This window comes from Pseudophryne corroboree, chromosome 4 (genome assembly GCF_028390025.1).
Source record: "Pseudophryne corroboree isolate aPseCor3 chromosome 4, aPseCor3.hap2, whole genome shotgun sequence".
In the NCBI taxonomy this organism is placed as follows: Eukaryota; Metazoa; Chordata; class Amphibia; order Anura; family Myobatrachidae; genus Pseudophryne; species Pseudophryne corroboree.
This window is the reverse complement of record NC_086447.1, coordinates 799,639,592-799,657,456: the sequence shown is the minus strand read 5'-3', so window position 1 is coordinate 799,657,456 and position 17,865 is coordinate 799,639,592. Positions and strand designations below refer to the sequence as shown.

Here is a 17,865-nt window from a genome sequence, read left to right as displayed (position 1 = left end):
CTCCCTGGTTCCTTGGACCTCCTTTGTTTCTCTTTATATGTTGATTGATATTTTGCCTTTAATGTTCTATATCCAATAACAATAGTTGTTTGTTTGTTTTTTGGTAACGGGGGCCTTCCACGGAGCGGGTTGACCTGGTCCCTGCTTCCTGGTCCCCCTGGTTTATCTCAGGCACTATCTATGATGGTTCTTTGAATGTTCCACTTGTTATGTTTTTTATTGTACATTTTGCATTCAGGTTCGTGGCCACAAGATAACCGGTCGTTTTACGGTTTGGTGCTAATATTAGCAGTTTCTTATATAGCGCAGCATATTCCGTTGCGCTTTACAATGATGCCTATCCTATTATTTGGACCACATCTTATTGCTATACTACTCCCCTTGATGCCCCTCTTACCTGTCCTTCCTTCCCGGTCCCCCCCCCCCCACCACCCCCCCCTCCTTTTTTTTTCTTTTCTTCCCCTCCTCCCTCCCTTCCCCTCCCTTCCCCTCCTGACACAGATTTTATCTTCGTATGTTATACTTTTTTGGCCTCGGCCATTTTATTCTCGGTCAGGCCGCACAGCCTGATATGGTGGTTCGTGCCACTACCCCCATGCTCCCTGCTTTGATTACTATATTGACTATGTTTTTCTTTAGTTTGGCGGTCCTGTTACGGGCCCCATTGCTACAGGGTTTTTGCCCTAATGGGGTTTTTTTTTCCTCTCTTCTTGCTCTTCTTTACTCTCCTTCTGTGGCCTTCTTTTCTCTCATTCCCCTTTTTTCCCCTCGTCCTTGTGGTGGGTTCTGGGTATCCATTCTACTTGCCCTTATTCCTTTATGTGTAGTTGGGTCCCGGGAGGCCTTTGTTTTTGTGCCCCCATTTTTATGGCTCTCTATGAGATGTTGTTACTTAGGCCACCATGCCCCTAAAGATATTATCTGTTAATGTAAATGGCCTCAACTCCCCCAAAAAACGGACGGTGCTCTTGGGCGCCTGTAGAAGTGAGAAAGCTGACGTAGTTTTTCTTCAGGAAACCCACCTTACGGACTCCCATACACAACTCCGCGGTAGGCAATTTACACAAACTTTTTTTGCTTCAGCAGATTGTAAGAAACATGGGGTTGCAATTTTAATTAATCGCCACGTTCCATTCACACACAGCAAAACTGTGGCGGACCCAGACGGTCGGTACTTGATGGTTATTGGTACTCTCCGCTCTGAAGTCCTGACACTTATCTCTATATACGCTCCTAATCAGGATCAGCCTCAGTTTTTCCATTCCCTTTTCCGTCACATTGGCAAGGTTGCACAGGGCCACATTGTGTTGGGTGGGGATTTTAACACCATTCTTGACCCCAGTTTAGATAGGACTGGTCCCCCCCTTGCCTCTAGAGCTTCACACATACTTGCAGCCTCCCTTAAGTTTCACGATCTGCGGGACTCGTGGCGTCTCGGCCACTCTGTAGCCAGAGACTATACCCACTATTCAGCCCCGCATCAACACTACACCCGGATTGATATGTTACATATCTCGTCCTCCATTGCCTCTAGAATTACTGACGCGGGAATAACCCCTTTCACTTGGACTGACCATTCCGGTGTTTACATTCTCATGGATCTGCATCATTCCGCACACTCTGTTCGCAAATGGCGATTTGATGAATCCCTGTTGCTTAACTCGTCAGTCTCCGCGAAAATACAAATGGCGATAGAACAATATTTTACTGAGAATACCACGCCTGATATCTCTTCTAGTATAATTTGGGAGGCTCATAAGGCCACCTTGAGAGGGCTGCTTATGGCACGGACCTCCTCGCTGCGCAAGAAAGCGACGCAGGAGATACACTTGTTGGAATCTCAAATAGCTACCCTAACCACCCAGCATAAATTAACTCCCTGCCCTGCCTTACTTGCACAAATCACTAACTTACAAGGCCAACTGAACGCACTTTTATCCCGACGTGCGGCTCTAATTCTGCGGAAATTAAATCAGAAATTCTATGACAAGGCGGACAAGTTAGATTCCCTGCTGGCGAATAAACTGCGACGTAAACAGGCGACTGGCGCAATTGACAAATTGTATTCCCGAACTCTGGGTAGGCCTACTTACGACCCTAAACAAATGGTTGATGAGTTTAAGGACTACTATAGCTCTCTTTATAACTTGACGACCCCGATGCATTCCGCTTTCCTTGATCCGAAGAGGTTACGTTCCTACCTGTCCTCAACCCCTCTGCCGGGCATATCCGCAGCTCAATTAGACACACTAAATCAGGATATCTCAGTAGAGGAGACGTTAACAGCAGTGAAATCCATGCGGTCCTCAGCCGCTCCTGGCCCTGACGGTTTCACGGCACACTACTATAAACACTTTGCTAAAATATTAGCCCCTCATCTTACCGCCCTCTTTAACCAGATCTTGGGGGGTGCATCCTTTGCTCCGGCAACTACTCAAGCTGATATTGTTGTGATCCCTAAGCCTGACAGAGACCCCACTCAATGCGGTAACTATAGGCCCATCTCATTGCTAAATGTTGATTTGAAAATTTATGGAAAAATCCTAGCCTTGAGATTGGCCCCCCTTCTCTCTGCACTGATCAGGTTGGATTTATTCCAGGCCGACAGGCCTCCGATAACACCAGAAGGGCCATTGATGTTATCCATTCTATTCACCAACAGAAGTCCTCTTCCCTGTTGCTAGCCCTGGATGCGGAGAAGGCGTTTGATCGCATTTCGTGGCCTTTCGCCTTCTCGGTCTTCCAACGCATGGGCTTTTCTGGTAAGTTTTATGATGGTGTCTCAGCACTGTATCGCAACTCCTCAGCGCGGGTCTCTGTCAATGGGGTCACTTCCTCATGCTTTGAGATATCTAATGGTATCCGACAGGGATGCCGCTCTCGCCCTTGATTTTTGCCCTTTTTATGGAGCCTTTAGCGGCCAGGGTTCGTCTCAATCCGAATATTACGGGGATTCGAATCGGCCGCATGGAACACAAAATTGCACTTTATGCTGACGATGTGCTGGTTTCTCTTTCAAACCCGACATCGTCACTCTCTCCTCTCCTCTCTGAGATTGACCTCTATTCGCAATACTCGGGTTATAAGATTAACGCTACTAAAACAGAAGTACTCGATTTTGACATTACCCCTGCGGTCTAGGTCGCAACTTGAATCAATATTTCCATTTTCCTGGCATAACTGAAAAATCAAATACTTAGGTATTTATCTAACCCACAGACACCACCAACTCTTTCAGGCGAATTTCCCACGTCTTTTGGACCGAATTCGCTCTGATCTCCAAACTTGGTCCTCCAATTTCATTTCGTGGATTGGACGTGCCAATTCTGTAAAGATGAATGTTCTTCCCAGACTTACTTATCTTTTCCAGATGCTCCCGATCTATATTCCCCCCTACGTTTTTAATTTCTTGCAGCATCAAACTTCCCGCTTTATTTGGGCCAATAAACATCCTAGAATTAAACTTTCGCTGCTACAACGGCCTTCATGGGGCGGAGGTCTAGGCATACCCAATTTTAAATACTATTACCACGCAGCCCAGATGGCATCCTGTGTCCAGTGGTGTGGCCCGGGGGTGGACAAGGTGTGGATAGCTATTGAAGCCGGTGAGCTGGGACTCTCCACACTCTCTTCCCTCTTGTGGCTTCCGAGAACCGCCCGCCCTCGTGCCACCTCATCTCACCCAGTGGTGGCCCGTTCTTTATACATTTGGGATCTTGTTGTGAGGAAACATCAATTGGCCCCTAACCCATCCCCCCTCATACCTCTGTTCCACAACCCTGCCTTCCCTCCGGGAATGGTTAAATCTGCTTTCTCACTTTGGAAACAGGGAAACATTGCCTTTCTTAACTACATTACCTCTAGTACACCCTTTCCTTCGTTTACCCAGGTTCAGACACAATACTCTCTCCCTCACAGTGAATTTTTCCGCTACCTCCAACTTGGACACTTTCACTCCGGGGTTCATACCACTCTCTCTTCTAGGCCTCTCACCACTCTTGAAAGTATATGTTTGCGACGCTCTTCTACGAAAGGTCTTATATCAGATCTCTAATCTTTGCTATTGCAGGGCTCTGCTACTCCCAGAGATCACAGAGAATTGGCCTGGGAGAGGGATTTGGGTGTCACTTTGGATGAGGAGGAATGGGGTGAAATATGGAGCAATGAGTCCTCTAGCTCTATCTGTGTTAGGATAAAGGAAAATGTGTATAAACTGGTATATCGTTGGTATTATGTACCTTCTCGTTTGAAGGCGATGTTCCCTGATGTTACAGACGGCTGTTGGAGGGGTTGTGCTTCTGAGGGGACATACATGCATATTTGGTGGACCTGCCCGAAGTTAGTACCTTTATGGAAAGAAGTTGTCCGACTTCTTTCATCCCTATTTTCCACCCCAATCCCCCTGGACCCTAAATACTTTCTGCTGCCTCTAGACCTTCCGAATTTAACTACGCATCAGAACAAGTTATTACGCCATGTGGCTACTGCCACAACATGTCAAATTGCGAAGGCCTGGAGGTTGCCCTCCCCACCATCCCTACAATCCGTTGTCACTTACATTTGGTACATTTATAAGATGGAATATATAACCAGTGTCATTAGACAATCTGCCAGGGCGTTCAATAAAATCTGGGCACCATGGCTCACTTCTCAAAATGCCCCCTCCCCATTCTGTAGCTAATTAAGCTACGCACCCTTATATTTATGTTGGCTGCCCGGATCCCGCCACTCGGTCCCCCCTCCTCTTTTACCTACTTCCACTTTTGCCCACAATCTTGTTTCTTCCTTTTCCTTTCTCTATTCTTCCCATTCTCTCACTCCCCTGGGCTGGTTGGCCACACCATAGACCTAGAGGACTTTTCTTTTCTTGCACTATTTTTGTCGTCTCACTTAAAAAAAAAGGATTTAGTTACTTGATTATTGTTATTTCTTTGTTGTGTACGTTTTAGTGCTATAATGTTTTTTTAGACCTATGAAACACACCGTTTATGTATATTACTGTAAATCAACCAATAAAACTTTTCTAAAAAAAAATAAAAATTCCCTGGTCATAGACCTTATATAGCAGCGTAACAGCATAAATCTCATATGTGGAAAGCAAAACATACAAGAACAGAATTCATACCTAATATTTAAAAAAAATGTTCTATTTAAATCCCAGAATAACCAGACACTTAAAGACATTTACCATAGTTGTGTCCCTCATATGTGTCAGGCATAACTCTGGGAGGCAACGGAGTCATCTGCCGCCGGGATCCTGCTTTGAAAGGGGGCATCTCTCCTCCCATTCTGTGACACCATTGAATTAAGTTAATTGATAGCTGCTGCTATCTCTTCAGTGGCCAACTTCCTCACTGGTCCCTGCACCTTACAATTCACATTCTTTTTATTACACTGTAGATACACATTTTACAAGTGTCATCCCCAGGATTAGAAATCACAACCTATTACACTGTAAGCAGACACCTTACTGATGAAGCTGTTTGCTCCTGTATAGGAAATAATAGAATTCTAGCTATATGAATTTACTTCTCTGACAATTAGACATAACTTCATATAGTAAGAATTCTCATGCTTCCTGTACAGGAGCAAATAGCTCCATCAGTGAAGTGTAACAGGTCATGGGTTCCAATCCTGGGTATGATCGCTAAGAAACGTGTGATTTAAAATAAGAGACAATGAAATGTACAGTATATATACAGTATATGCATTTTTTTCAGAACACTCCATAGACACAAATACACACACACACACACACACACACACACACACACACACACACCTATATATATATATATATATATATATATATATTAAAGCCAGAAAGTATCCACACTGATCTGCCCATCAAAGTCCACATGAGATGGTGCTCCACTCCAAGGAACGATTAATTCCAATAGACAGTCATTTGTAAAGGAGGGCACTTACCAATTGTTTTGTAAAAAAGTCGATGTAGTTTTAATTATCAGATCATCAAGTCGACGTTTCGATCACATCCAAGTGATCTTTGTCAAGACATCACATAATGTTGTAAACAGGACACCACAAGCAGCATGTCCAACCAGTTTACATATACAGCTATTTATACCCCTGCTAATTGAGCACACCTAAGACACACCCACTGCCATTCATTGTATAGGGCCAGAAATAAAACTATAATAAAGCTCATCTGTAGATAGAAATCATTCATAGAATTGACAACAATAATTGCTGGTGAACCCATAAGGGCCAAACACGCCACCCACAGTGCTGTATAAACATTTAAAAAACAACTAAATCATACAACCGGAAGTGCTCGTGCGTTCCAACAGCCATGGAACGCACACGCCGAATGGAAGTATAACACGGGGCGGAAGTGACGTCCCGTTGCCATAAAGACTATAGAAATAACAGAGGACATCAGGAACGGCCTAGCCACCAGCGGCAGTGCCGCCCCCTGATAACGTTGTAATCGAGACAACAGACGCCCACTGGCCAACGGGAAAACATATGATTGAAGTTTGATTATAAACAGAGGCTAGCCAAACGGCGCATGCCAGATCTAAACTTAGTACATGTAGCGTCAGAGGGGTGTCCGATGTCTCATCCAGCAGGGGAATCAGTTCCTATGTCAAGCCAGTTGTCAGATGGCTTGACATATCAGAAAGTGACCTCTAACCCTATGCCTGACATTAAAAAAGTGGTTGATGCTACCATTACTATGGGATTCCAAAATGGGTGGATTGATGACAAAATTGCTGCCTATCTTACGGTCGATCACCCTGTGTGTCCAATTCTCTTTATGCTCCCGAAAATCCATAAATCGCTAGATGTGCCCCCGGGTCGCCCCATCATCTCAGCGAGAGATTCAATCCTGCAACCAATTGCAAAGTTTGTTGACAGTTTCCTGCAACCCTTTGTTAGTGGCATGTCGAGTTATATCAGAGATACTGGGGATTTTCTACACAAAATTTCCCAAATGGGAATCTTGTTGGCCTCATTAAATGTCAATTCACTTTACACAGTGATTCCCCACTCTGCTGGTTTGGGTTCGCTTCGGATGGTGCTGGGGCAGGGTGCACATGTCGGCCCCCCTGTTGAGTTTCTGTTGGCACTAGCTGAGTTGGTTCTTAGCAAGAACCATTTCTGCTATGGTAATGAGTTTTTCATTCAGAGCACGGGGACCACCATGGGCTCCAACCTGGCGCCGTCCTACGCGAACCTATTCATGTATGAATATGAAAACACATATATTGTCCCAAAATTTGGTGATAAACTTGCCTATTTTGGGCGTTATATTGACGACATTTTTATTTTATGGAAGGGTACCACTAGTGAATTCTGTGACATGGTCCAGTACCTCAACTCAATTGATAGTCCCATTCGGTTCACGTACCAAGTTGACCATGACTCAATGAATTTCTTGGATGTAACGATTTTTAGGGAGCATAATCATTTAGGATCCACCCTATTCCGCAAACAAACTGATCGCAACACATTATTGTTTGCCACCAGCCACCATCCCGAGAATCTAAAAGAAAGCATGCCAATTTCCCAATTCTTATGTGTGCTGCGCAATAACTCCTCTCCAGAGATTGCAGAGCACCAATTGACAGAAATGTCCGAAAGGTTCCTGGATAGAGGGTACTCACCATTAGTTGTCTCCAGATGCCTTAAGAAAGCTAAAGTGAAATTCAACAATAGTGTTGAGAAGTCATCGTTGACATTGGACACAAGCAGACTAATATTCACCTCAACTTTTGATACCAATGCAAGAATTGCGGAAAAGGCCATTAAAAAACATTGGCCGATAGTTGCAACGGATGCCAAATTGGAAGGTTTAAGCCACAGACCTCCTATGCACTCATACCGCAGAGGACCAAATCTACGGCAACTGCTGATGCGTCCAACTTTACAACCTCAAAAAATCAACACAACCTGGTTGACGGTGAGAAAAACTGGTTGCTTCCGTTGTCCAGACTGCACCACTTGCAGGTCAATGACCAGTGGTTCCTCGTTCGCACATCCACATAATGGATAAAGGATCCCCATCAAACATAAGTTATCTTGCATGTCTGATTTTGTTATTTACATAATTATTTGTCCATGTGGACTGTATTATGTTGGGTTAACGATGCGTTGCTTTCGTGAACGGATGGCCAACCACCTTTATTCCATCCGTCAGGCACTGGAAACAAACAAAACAGACAAGCCAGTAGCAAAACACTGGCTGCAACAAAAACACTCCATATCCAGCCTTAAATGCATGCTGATCGATCATATTCCCTTTTCTATTCGTGGTGGCGGCAGGGAATTGAGACTTAAACAACGTGAATCAAGGTGGATCTTTGAATTAGGGACTACTACTCCTCAAGGACTTAATGAAGCTAACCCATATGGAATTTTCCTATAATTTAAAAAAATTTTTTTTTTGTCTTTTTCAGTACCAACAGCAGAGTCTTTCCATTTTTTTCTTGTTTTTTTGTTTTGTTTTTTCTTTTTGGGAATGTTGTTGTTCTATTTAGTTTAGGTCATTTCTAGGGGTAAATTTACTAAGATTCGTATTTTCCCGTTTCAGGTCAAAGTTCAATCACGAATGACATCGAAAGTGTAAAACTGCAACTTTTTTAATTTGTTACGATGGATTTACTAAGCTGTCGTATTCGGGTTTTTCTTTTCTTCCGATGTCGATGTCATTCGTGTTTTTTTTGTGTTTTTTACGGCAGTGATTAGCAAAACACTGCCGACTTTTTTACAATTAATCTCGGCCGGATCTGTGTGATCCGTGCTGGGGTTCTATTTTTTTATTTTTTTTAATTAAACACTGTAAAATTTTAAAAAAAAATTGCGTGGGGTCCCCCCTCCTAAGCATAACCAACCTCGGGCTCTTTGAGCCGATCCTGGTTGCCGAAATATGGGAAAAAAAATGACAGGGGTTCCCCCATATTTAAGCAACCAGCATCGGGCTCTGCGCCTGGTCCTGGTCCCAAAAATACGGGGGACAAAAAGAGTAGGGGTCCCCCGTATTTTTAAAACCAGCACCGGGCTCCACTAGCTGGACAGATAATGCCACAGCCGGGGGTCACTTTTATATAGTGCCCTGCGGCCGTGGCATCAAAAATCCAACTAGTCACTCCTGGCCGGGGTACCCTGGGGGAGTGGGGACCCCTTCAATCAAGGGGTCCCCCCCCCCCAGCCACCCAAGGGCCAGGGGTGAAGCCCGAGGCTGTCCCCCCCCATCCAATGGGCTGCGGATGGGGAGGCTGATAGCCTTTGTTGTAAAAGAAAAGATATTGTTTTTAGTAGCAGTACTACAAGGCCCAGCAAGCCTCCCCCGCATGCTGGTACTTGGAGAACCACAAGTACCAGCATGCGACGGAAAAACGGGCCCGCTGGTACCTGTAGTACTACTACTAAAAAAATACCCAAAAAAAGACAAGACACACACACCGTGAAAGTATAATTTTATTACATACATACATACACACATACATACATACTTACCTTAAGTTCCCACGCAGGTCGGTCCTCTTCTCCAGTAGAATCCAAGGGGTACCTGTTGAAGAAATTATACTCACGAGATCCAGGGGTCCAGGCTCCTCGGGAAATCCAGGGGTAATCCACGTACTTGAAAAAAATAACAAAACGGTGTCCCGACCACGAACTGAAAGGGGACCCATGTTTGCACATGGATCCCCTTTTCCCGACTGCCAGAAACCCACTCTGACTGATGTCTAAGTGGGTTTCTTCAGCCAATCAGGGAGTGCCACGTTGTAGCACTCTCCTGATCGGCTGTGTGCTCCTGTCCTAACTGACAGGCAGCACACGGCAGTGTTACAATGTAGCGCCTATGCGCTCCATTGTAACCAATGCTGGGAACTTTCTTGCTCAGCGGTGACGTCACTTTAGGTCAACCACAGGGCAGAAAGTTCCCATCATTGGTTACAATGTAGCGCATAGGCGCTACATTGTAACACTGCCGTGTGCTGCCTGTCAGTGAGGACAGGAGCACACAGCTGATCAGGAGAGTGCTACAACGTGGCGCTCCCTGATTGGCTGAAGAAACCCACTTAGACAGAAGTCAAAGTGGGTTTCTGGCATTCGTGGAAAGGTGACCCATGTGCAAACATGGGTCCCCTTTCAGTTCGTGGTCGGGACACCGTTTTGTTATTTTTTTCAAGTACGTGGATTACCCCTGGATTTCCCGAGGAGCCTGGACCCCTGGATCTCGTGAGTATAATTTCTTCAACAGGTACCCCTTGGATTCTACTGGAGAAGAGGACCGACCTGCGTGGGAACTTAAGGTAAGTATGTATGTATGTGTGTATGTATGTAATAAAATTATACTTTCACGGTGTGTGTGTCTTGTCTTTTTTGGGGTATTTTTTTAGTAGTAGTACTACAGGTACCAGCGGGCCCGTTTTTCCGTCGCATGCTGGTACTTGTGGTTCTCCAAGTACCAGCATGCGGGGGAGGCTTGCTGGGCCTTGTAGTACTGCTACTAAAAACAATATCTTTTCTTTTATAACAAAGGCTATCAGCCTCCCCATCCGCAGCCCATTGGATGGGGGGGGACAGCCTCGGGCTTCACCCCTGGCCCTTGGGTGGCTGGGGGGGGGGGGACCCCTTGATTGAAGGGGTCCCCACTCCCCCAGGGTACCCCGGCCAGGAGTGACTAGTTGGATTTTTGATGCCACGGCCGCAGGGCACTATATAAAAGTGACCCCCGGCTGTGGCATTATCTGTCCAGCTAGTGGAGCCCGGTGCTGGTTTTAAAAATACGGGGGACCCCTACTCTTTTTGTCCCCCGTATTTTTCGGACCAGGACCAGGCGCAGAGCCCGATGCTGGTTGCTTAAATATGGGGGAACCCCTGTCATTTTTTCCCCCATATTTCTGCAACCAGGATCGGCTCAAAGAGCCCGAGGCTGGTTATGCTTAGGAGGGGGGACCCCACGCAATTTTTTTTTCAAAAATAAGCACTTTCCCACCCCTTCCCACTGATATACATGCACGGATCTCATGGGTCCGTGCATGCCTATCCAATCACGAATATAAAAAAAAGGTCTGTTTTTTTTTAGCACTTTTTTCCGAGTTGTAATTTTTCACGGCAGTGTTTGTTTGTTTTTTGCTTTGCACTTCTTAGTAAATGACCGAGATTCATACTTAAACAGCCGCGTTTTGACCGATGGTGTATTCATTCGTAATTTTTTACTTGGACTTGCAAAAAATTACGAATGCCCTCATCTCTGCCGTGATTAGTGTTTAGTAAATTACCGAGATGACACTTTGATGAAAAAACGGCATCTCGGTCAAAATCGGGAGCTTAGTAAATTTCCCCCCTAGTGTTTAATTATGCCTGGCTAGTCTTGTGTGCATATGGCTAGACTGGTGTAACTGACATCACCGATAGGGGTGGTGCCACTTTTTCCACCAGTCGGCCATGGTACGCTTTAGACTATCCAGTCTCCATTTTTAATAATAAAGGTCACGGTTTTATTGATACATATTTGTAGTGTGATATATGATAATTATGTGTAGGAACTGTTTCCCCTGCTGGATGAGACATCGGAAACCCCTCTGACACTACATGTACTAAGTTTAGATCTGGCATGCGCCGTTTGGCTAGCCTGTGTTTATAATCAAACTTCAATCATATGTTTTCCTGTTGGCCAGTGGGCGTCTGTTGTCTCGATGACAACGTTATCAGGGGGCGGCACTGCCGCTGGTGGCTAGGCCGTTCCTGATGTCCTCTGTTATTTCTATAGTCTCTATGGCAACGGGACGTCACTTCCGCCCCGTGTTATACTTCCGTTCGGCGTGTGCGTTCCATGGCTGTTGGAACGCACGAGCACTTCCGGTTGTATGATTTAGTTGTTTTTGTTATGTTTATACAGCACTGTGGGTGGCGTGTTTGGCCCTGATGGGTTCACCAGCATTTATTGTTGTCAATTCTATGAATGATTTCTATCTACAGATGAGCTTTATTATAGTTTAGTTTCTGGCCCTATACAATGAGTGGCAGTGGGTGTGTCTTAGGTGTGCTCAATTAGCAGGGGTATAAATAGCTGTATATGTGAACTGGTTGGACATGCTGCTTGTGGTGTCCTGTTGTTTACAACATTATGTGATGTCTTGACAAAGATCACTTGGATGTGATCGAAACGTCGACTTGATGATCTGATAATTAAAACTACATCGACTTTTTTACAAAACAATTGGTGAGTGCCCTCCTTTACAAATGACTATATATATATATATATATATATATATATATATATATAGTTACCGAAAAGGCAGGCACTCCCGTTCAACACATAACTGATGCCAGGGTGCCAGAAGAAGTAGAGCATACAAAAATGAGCGGACGACACTCCTTGGTCTTACTGTATATAAAAGACTTCACAACAACATCATGTTGTGAAGTCTTTTATATAAGTCCATGGAGTGCCGTCCGCTGGTTTATATATATATATATATATATATATATATACATACGCATGCATACATACATATATTTATCTACATATGGGGGACACACACCAATATTTATCTTAAGCTTAAGGGCTGGATGAGCGCTGTTCAATATCTGCTGCGAAGCATTGAACATAGAATGAGTGTTTCCACACCTTCTACTGTAGTTAAAATAGTAAGTGGTATAGTGAGAATATTAGGAACAGACCCAGTGTTACGTGGGGCCGGCTTCTACTTTTCTCCCTCTTGCTTCCAATGTCCGTGCAGAAGAGGAAGAATGAGAGTGCCATATTAGCCCTAGTTCTGAGTGTAAAAAGCTGTATCTGCTGTCAGTTAAATGGTGTCTGACTCCTGCAGAGACCAAGCCGATGAGAGTAAAGTAATATAGTGGAAAATACCTGAAATAGATGGAATGCTGTCTGTGTTGTCTGGTGTAGTAGGTGCAGGTCCCGCTGTGTGCACAGCTGAGTTCTCCGGTCCCGACAATATAATTTGGCTTACTGGCATGGTCACGGATACTTCTGGATCCGAGAGCTGAATCAGTATTCATTCATTCTGGTAACCAATCAAGAGCTCTCTCCCCCCGTCATGACAGGTCTGCGTTGGCTAGGGATTCCCTATATAGTAGCGTATCAACAGTTTTGGATTTGTACATGCAACCGTGTATACAAGCTGGTAATACGTATTTGAAAGACACAACAATTTGTTAATACAATTGAAAGCATTGGGTGAATTACCAAATAACATCTGGTTATGCACCATGGATATTACCAGCTTGTATACCAATATTCCACACGAAGAAGGTTTATTGGCAGCTAGTAAGTTGCTTGTAGATAACGAGCTGTATAGGGGACCGGAGATTGGTTTCGTTCTTACTCTGTTGGAATTAGTGTTGATACGGAATTATTTTGATTTTAATGGACAGTACTTTCAGCAGTGTTCTGGTTGTGCAATGGGTTCGCATGTGGCTCCGACATATGCGAACTCATACATGGGAAAAGGAGTTATTTTTCAACGGAGAGGTGAGAGACCAAATCATCCTCCACAAACGTTATATAGATGACGTACTATTGTTTTGGAGGGGGAGCTTTGAGGCTTTTGAAGAAATTATTAAACAAATGAATTTGTAGGATTGTCCTATCAATTTTACATATGCAGCTAGTGTGGAGGAGATAGCTTTTTTAGATGTGAAGATCAAAGTGAATCCACAGAACTGTATAGTAAACTAACTGATAGAAGTACTCTACTGCAAGCAGATAGCTTTCATCCTCAAGCAACAATCAATGGATTGCCGTTCTCGCAATTTTTTAGAGCAAAGAGTATTGTAAGCGAGGCTGAGCAATTGGAAACAACATTGGCAGAAATTACCAGTAAGTTTAGAACATGTGGATATGCTGGCCATACACTTAAGAAAGCAAGGCCCAAGGTTGATCAGTTTTCCCGTAGTGAAGCGCTTGAACACAAGGCAGATACAAAGGAAGAACATACTCTTAATTGGGTGTATAAATACAATACGGGACATACTGTAGGGCCTAATACAGACCTGATCGCAGCAGCAAAATTGCTCTCTAATCAACAAAACCATGTGCAGTGCAGGTGGGGCAGATATAACATAGAACAGATTATTATGATCGATGAAAAATGCAATAGGATGTTAAGCTCCTTCTAACAAATATCTCCACTCTTCAACAGCCAACTTAATAGCTAGCAATTCCTGCTCACCAATGGCGTAGTTTCACTGAGCAGGTTTGTTCAAACTGAAATATAAATTGCAGTGTAAAAATAAAAAAGTTAGTATTTACCCTGCACAGAAACAAAATAACCCACCTTAATCTAAATCCATCACAGCCGGTAGAGTTTGTGAATCCGCTGGATGTGTGCTAGCGGTAGAAGTGCATACCTCTGCGAAGAGAAAACGAGGAGGACAAATGTAGTTTTTTCTCTTATGCTTTTATTAATGAAAAGACATAAGAATAAATATTTTTTTTAAAAAGATGAGGAATTCAAAAAAATTAGGAAACAGGGTATTCATGGGCAGAGTTATTGAAATAGTCCATATAATAAATGATTGTCTGATATGGCTAGTGAATACTGAAAGAGTTTGTACGTTGGATAGTTAATTGTCGTGACTGAAGAACTCTGAAGGAGTTTTGCAGAATGGTTGATTATTAGACGTGGCTGAAGAACACTGAATGGGTTTTGCAGAATGGATGATTGTTAGACGTGGCTGAAGAACACCGAAGGAGTTTTACAAAATGGGTGATTATTAGATGTGGCTGAAGAGCACTGCAGGACTGCTGGGAAATCCTCTACGGATAAGACTCCAGGAGACACTGGGCCTAATTCAGGCACACCGAAAGGCACACAGGTGGACCTGTGCAGAGCCGGATTAAGGGAGGAGTCCAGTGGGTACGTTACCCTGGGCCCCCCAAATCTCATGGGCCCCCTGGACGACCCGTAGGAATCTTTCACTTTAGCTCCAAGATCACGCAGCTTCTGCTGCTGCATTGCTGCTGTCATCAGGGCCAGAACTCAGTGCAGCAGCCAGTCACAGCTGCTGAACTGGTCACCTCCCACTGCCACCAATGGGCTGCGGTGAGGATGTCTCTACTCACTCCCCCCCGCTGAGACTCCGCACCCTATGCTCCGTGTAGCCCCGCCCCCATCTCTCCTCTATCCCTATGTCTTTGCTTATCCTGCTCTAGTCTTCACCCCTTCCCTCTCCTCCTCTCTTCTACCCTATCTGTGACTGTCTAGCCTTCTCCCCATGAGCTCCAGCTCCGCAGTCTGCTGAGAGTCTTAGACCAGGCAGCCTACTTCCTACCAAGGTAAGTATATGGGGAAGTGTAGGGGGCTATATTAATGCAGTCTGGGGTTGTATTAATGTTGTAAGTGGGGGTTATGTTAAGAAGGGTGGTCTTCAGTATGCCGACAGTCGGGATCCCGGCGCACAGTATACTGGCGCCGGAATCCCGACAGCCGACATACCGACACTTTTTCTCCCTCGTGGGGGTCCACGACCCCCCTGGAGGGAGAATAAAACTGTCGGTATGCCGGCGGTCGGGCTCCCGGGGCCGGTATGCTGGTCGCCGGGAGCCCGGCCGCCGGCATACCATACTACACCCGTTAAGAGGATGGGGTGTATTAATATTATGGGGGTATATTACTGTTATCTGGGTGGTGGGGTGGGGTTATATTAATACTGAAAGGGATATTCAATTACCCTGACTTGCTGTCGGGTGTGCTGTATCGCCGCCGGGAGCTATCTAATTAGCCATGATAAGCCGGCGCATGCCGCGGCTTATCTGGGATTTTGTTTCACCTGCCTCCAGCAGGCAAAGCAAAATCCCTAATAACAGCCCCGTTTTTGTCCGAAAACGAGGCTATTTTACCCGTAAACACACAGGTTTCACTGAACCTGTGTGTTTTCGGGTGAAAATGCACTTTTTACCGACCGACTAAATCAAATAGCCCAACCGCAGCACCCGAAGAAGCATCTGGGGTTTTTACTCCCGATGTCTCTTCGGGGGTAACTGAATATCCCTTTGAGCCTGATTTGGAGGTGGGTGGATTTGCAGTAGCTGCAGCAGCTGCTACTACGTCTTTATGCTAATGCCACAGTCGGTGGACGCCCTTATGTGACGTCCACCAGCTGTAATGCAAATCTGTTGATGTATGCATGAAGACGGGCCATCGATTAAACATCGGTTGCACCATTAGACATTATAGAATCCCTTTGGTGCTCAGAATGTCCATTGGATCATGGCTGCCAGTGCCAATAGAACTGCGTCTTATGACACGTCTACCACCATCAACCACTATCCAATCACCTCCCAGGAACACCTAACGAAATTGCATGGCTATCCATGCAATGCAGAAATGTCTCTCCTGGTGGTAACGACTCGGACATACAGTATTATATTGGCCCGACTTGACATAGTGCTAGGGTTCATACATTCATAGGATTCTGTACTTTTACATGTCTGCAGATTTGAAGGCTCGGACATCGAAAAACAAGTATCTAGAAGAGGAGGCAGTGGATTGGAGCAGATGCCCTCAGTAAGTAGCTCTGACATGCACCCACCCACACATTATAAAAAGCACACACACACACACACACACACACACACACACACACACACACACACACGTATATATATATATATATATATATATGTTCTAGTGATAAATCAGTTGCGCCTTCAGTGTTTGTGAATAAACCGTTGTAAATCCTTAAGTGGTAATAAGAATATGCGTACCAGACATATGTAGAGTATTCGCTTTGTTAAAAAAGTCTTTGCATCTGGATGTTCTTTATTCGTACTGACTCTCCATTCCCATCCGTCCAAGCGTTGGTGTGGAGTTTGTACGTATATGCAGAAAACAGTGTGTCAATGTACTGCTCTTAGAGAAGTGACTTAGTGCTATTTTTGTGCAAAATTAGCAATAAAGTGAGTATGTGCAAAGAAAAGTGCTGTGAGTGCTTATTAAAAAGCATATGAATAAAAATGAGTTTTATTACTGGCAGTGTGCTGATTCCCTTTTTCCTTAGGTAATGTGCTTATATACCATTTCTTAGGGGTGCATCACCATATAGCTCAGTGTTTAAATGAAAGGTATATATTTATATGAGGCACTTACATCTAGGGTTGCAGTAGATTAAAAGGATGCTGCCATCATTCCGTCATCAGACCTATATACCTTTAAAAAAGTCCCATATGGGAAGGAAAGGCCTCTGATAGTGCAGTATTATTTAAAAAGCATTTAATAATACATAAAACGACAAAAAGACATACAGATGGACTCGTACAGTTTAAAAGTGCATTTAGGCTTATCTGTTATTTCCTTAGATAGGAGCGGAGTGCCGGTATGTGCCCAACGCGTTTCGTCCCTTAGATCATCTCTGGGACTTCCTCAGGGGTCAATAGTGGTCTGCTCTGCATCCCCACACCTTATATTTACTAAGAATTAGGTCACAATGTCCGAAATGGATCGCGCTCATCAATCGCGCGCGTAGCGCTACTGCGCATGCGCGAGATTTCAGATCTCGCGTGGCTTTTGATGTCAGGTTCCAGAACTACAAGTGGGAACTACAATTTGTCAGTGCGCATGCGCGCCCGCTTCTGCTGCGCATGCGTGCCCGAGACGCCGCCGTGGTGCTCTGATACTGCGTCTCTGAATTCTGGTATAGGAATAAATACAGGTGTTGGGTGCAGATCACAGCACCCAACACCTGTATTTATTCCTATACTTATTCCTTTATTTACAACCTTGATAAGAGCTACGATACAACATATATGAGCAGGACTACAACAGACAGATGTGCGCAGCTGCACACTGACGATTTTACTTTCCGCCTCCCAGAATTCAGAGACGCAGTATCAGAGCACCACGGCGGCGTCTCGGGCACGCA

The 17,865-nt window shown here is 44.7% G+C and overlaps 1 long non-coding RNA gene across 2 annotated transcripts in view; it reads right to left on the bottom strand.

Annotated features, from left to right (window-relative positions):
- The window catches only part of LOC134911791 (uncharacterized), a 32,257-nt gene extending 14,790 nt beyond the window's left edge, over positions 1-17,467 (bottom strand). The window contains exons 1-3 of one of the 2 annotated variants that reach the window (XR_010176843.1): positions 17,263-17,467; positions 14,280-14,354; positions 12,855-13,069 (exon numbers count right to left, since the gene is read on the bottom strand). This is a non-coding gene — a long non-coding RNA (uncharacterized LOC134911791). Of the gene's footprint in view, positions 1-12,854; positions 13,070-14,279; positions 14,355-17,262 lie in introns of those variants that run through there. The other variant, XR_010176842.1, reaches the window with a different exon arrangement.
- Positions 17,468-17,865: the final 398 nt, after the last annotated feature.